At 43.0% G+C, this 3,226-nt stretch overlaps 1 pseudogene; it reads right to left on the bottom strand.

Annotated features, from left to right (window-relative positions):
• Nucleotides 1-757: 757 nt before the first annotated feature.
• On the bottom strand, nucleotides 758-1,933 carry LOC124966062 (cyclin-dependent kinases regulatory subunit 1-like; annotated as a pseudogene).
• Nucleotides 1,934-3,226: the final 1,293 nt, after the last annotated feature.

The following is a 3,226-nucleotide window of genomic DNA, read 5'->3' as shown; positions in this document are numbered from 1 at the left end:
TGTATGTCTTTGGTCCCCAGGACCAGCAGAGGGGACCCAGAGCAGAGTGTCAGGAAGGGGACATTCAGAGGAACAAGGTTATCTAATAGTGTGACATATGCAGGTGTCAAGTTGATTGCATTGGCAGAAGTTGATACACACATGGACTTGATGCCAACCAGGCAAATCATATCAATATTAAGAAAAACCACACAGTAGTTGTTCCTTTCTCCTCCTTCCCCTCCTCCTTCCCCTACCCCTTTCTTCTTCTATGCTGGGGATCATACCCAGAACCTCACACATTTTTTTAAAGATTGTAAACATTTCCTCTTTAATCAAGGCTTTCAGCATGGAACAGATTTCTGAAATAAAATGGAAAGTTTCCAATACATTGAAACATAAATCCATAAGTCACCATATATTCAACGCCCAGCAGGATAAAACAAAACAGTAAGTTTACATGATTCCTGTAACAGCCAGGGTCTGATTCTCAGATGCCTCATCTGCCAAGTGTGTTCTGCTGGATACGAGCACACTGTGGCTTCTGGGGTCACACCCAGCTGAGGCTGGGTCCCCCGAGCACTCATCTGGCAGGGTGGTGGTAGCAGCAGCTCTACTCTATAAGCAGAGAAGTTACCAGCACATTCAAGGGGTGCATTGAACATCCTTTAAATATCAAAATGGGAAACAAGAAGGCAACATAATCATGTTGTTAGAACGATGTTTGCAAATAAGGACAGCTGTGTAAAGCTTGAGGCTCAAAAGTGGCTCACCAGCTTCATCTCTTTGGCTTCTTGGGTAGCGGCCATCAGAACAGCGAGATGAACAGAACTAGATGAGGTTTTAGTTCATGATAATCCCATCCTGACTCTGCTGAACACCAAGATTCCTCCATTCAGATTCAGCATCAAATGGGTTTTAGAGATGAGTTTGGCTGTGTCCTTGGGCAGCACAACACCCCAGTACTTGAGTTCCTTGTCCTTGTTGGATCTATCTGAGTAGTCAATTTTTTTTTTTTTTTTTTTTTTTTTTTGCGGTACTGGGGATCGAACTCAGGGCCTTGTGCTTGCGAGGCAAGCACTCTACCAGCTGAGCTATCTCCCCAGCCCTGAGTAGTCAATTTGTTTGTGTGACCTGATCACTCTGCCTCGGGGCCTCCAGCACACAGCCACTCTCTAAACAACTCCCAGCAGCACTGAGCTTTGTCCCCAGCCCTTTTAATTTTATTTTGAGATGGGTCTTGCTGTATTGTCCTCAAACTTGGGATCCTCCTACTTCAGCCTCCTGAGTAGCTTGGATGATGTATAGGTCTTTGCCACCATGCCTGGTTCAAAGAGATTCCTTGATGTGGTATAGATCAGAGTTAATTGAAAGTTTTTCACTTCTCCAAACATTTTGGCACCATTTAGACTGTCATTTAATCTGCTTTTCCTAGATTTAAAAAAATCTGTGGGATATCTAAAATATCTTTTTTGGTCAACTCTACAGGAAAGAGACTCACTAGGAGAGCCAGCAATCTATTTTAAATGCTTAAATATGGCTATATTATTATTACTATTTTTTTTACAACGGATTTAAACACTTATTTTAGCTACTAAGTTAGTTTTATTACTCCTTAAGACTTTCTGCAAGTGGCAGAGGAACACAAGAGGGTTATGCTGTTTTAATAGAAATATGGTCCATTTGAAATCAGCTACTATTTAGATAGACTTCAGGATTTAGTCAAAGTGGTTCTTATCAGAAGCCCAGTTTTTGAATTGGGAAACACATTTGTTAGGAGCATGATCCAGCATGCTCCAGTGCTGAAATCATAAGCAGGGCAAGAAGTTCATAAAAAAAATCCATTTATAAGCTCAGCTAGTCTTCTTTTCATAAGCAGCAACTTCTCTCCTGAATTGGTTCAGACTCACAGCTCCAACGGCAGAGATGGTTCTGCTCTAGGAAGCTCCGACATGATTCCGGTCTATTAATGCCTTGGCGGGTACAGGACTGTATCTTTAATGCAGCTCGTGGTCTAATCTTCCTGCCAGAAAGGAGCCTACAGAACTCCGGGAGCCAAAATTGTTGCTGTAATATGAGAAGGCGACAAGGAAAATGCCTTTTGCTATCAAGCCACGTGTGCTGGGTTAAGAAACAGATTAAATGTCTTTCTGTGTGCGGTGAAGTGATAGGTACCCAATTTCTGCCTCTAAGAGCTCACAATGTGAGAAGAGTTTGGAGTGTGTGTGTGTGTGTGTGTGTGTGTGTGTGTGTTGGGGGGAGGTCTGTAGTGTGCATACTCATGGAATAAATGCTTCCTTGGAACAGAGATTTAGTCGGTAAACAAAAGAATTATATATTGAGATGCTAAGAGGTTGATTTGAAATAGATCAGGTATGATTTAAAATAAACTCTGCCAGGTTAGCTCGTAGTTTAAAGCCAGTGGTTAAACAGAATCAAAACCACAAACTAAACCTCATGCGGCCATTTTGTTTAGATTTGGGGAAAGAGTTTCTTCCTGTAAATGGTTCTTAAACTTCCATCTTTGGAGCTGCCCAGGAAACTTTTAAAATTTTCAGGCCCACCCCTAGGTTTTCTAAATCAGAGGTGAGAGGATGGAGTCCAGGAATCCTGAATTTGGGAAACACTGAATGGAACTTGGAGAAAGGGTTCAATCTTAGGGCCAGACAGATCTGGTTTTGAATCTTGCCAGGGTGCTCTCAAGCAGGTTTCTTCACTGTTCTGTGCTTCAGAACCTCAAAGAAGAGTAACTTTGGGATGGATCAGTGAGATAGCACATGGTAAGGGCCTCAGAGTTTGGTACAGAGGCTAGACACTATTTGGCATATGGTAATTATGGGATGCTTTCCCATTCCTAGTTCTAGAAAATGATGCTCCTGAAACCACTGCCCTGGAGAGGTCTATGGACATGAGGTAGCCAATTAAACCTGGATCAGATCACCTCACAGGTCAGGAAGGTGGCTGACTCACAGAGAGGAAGTTTTGGCATCCTGGTTATTTCTGATAACCTCAGGTTGAATCTGATTAAATGCATGACCACCCAATCAAAGGCCGGCAGTAGTTGATGGAACCGGTTGAACAGGCCACTGTAGGCCTTGGGACTTCTGATTCACTGAGGGATAGTTCTTGCCCTGGGTCCTGCATGTGATAATCATGCTTTGTGTTTATAGGCCTTCAATATCTTTAGGGTTCACTTGATTGTCACCATAATTGGGGGGTGGCCTGTGGGTGCTGTCCCCAGACAACA

This window comes from Sciurus carolinensis, chromosome 16, assembly GCF_902686445.1.
Source record: "Sciurus carolinensis chromosome 16, mSciCar1.2, whole genome shotgun sequence".
In the NCBI taxonomy this organism is placed as follows: Eukaryota; Metazoa; Chordata; class Mammalia; order Rodentia; family Sciuridae; genus Sciurus; species Sciurus carolinensis.
This window is presented reverse-complemented; position numbering and strand designations above follow the sequence as displayed.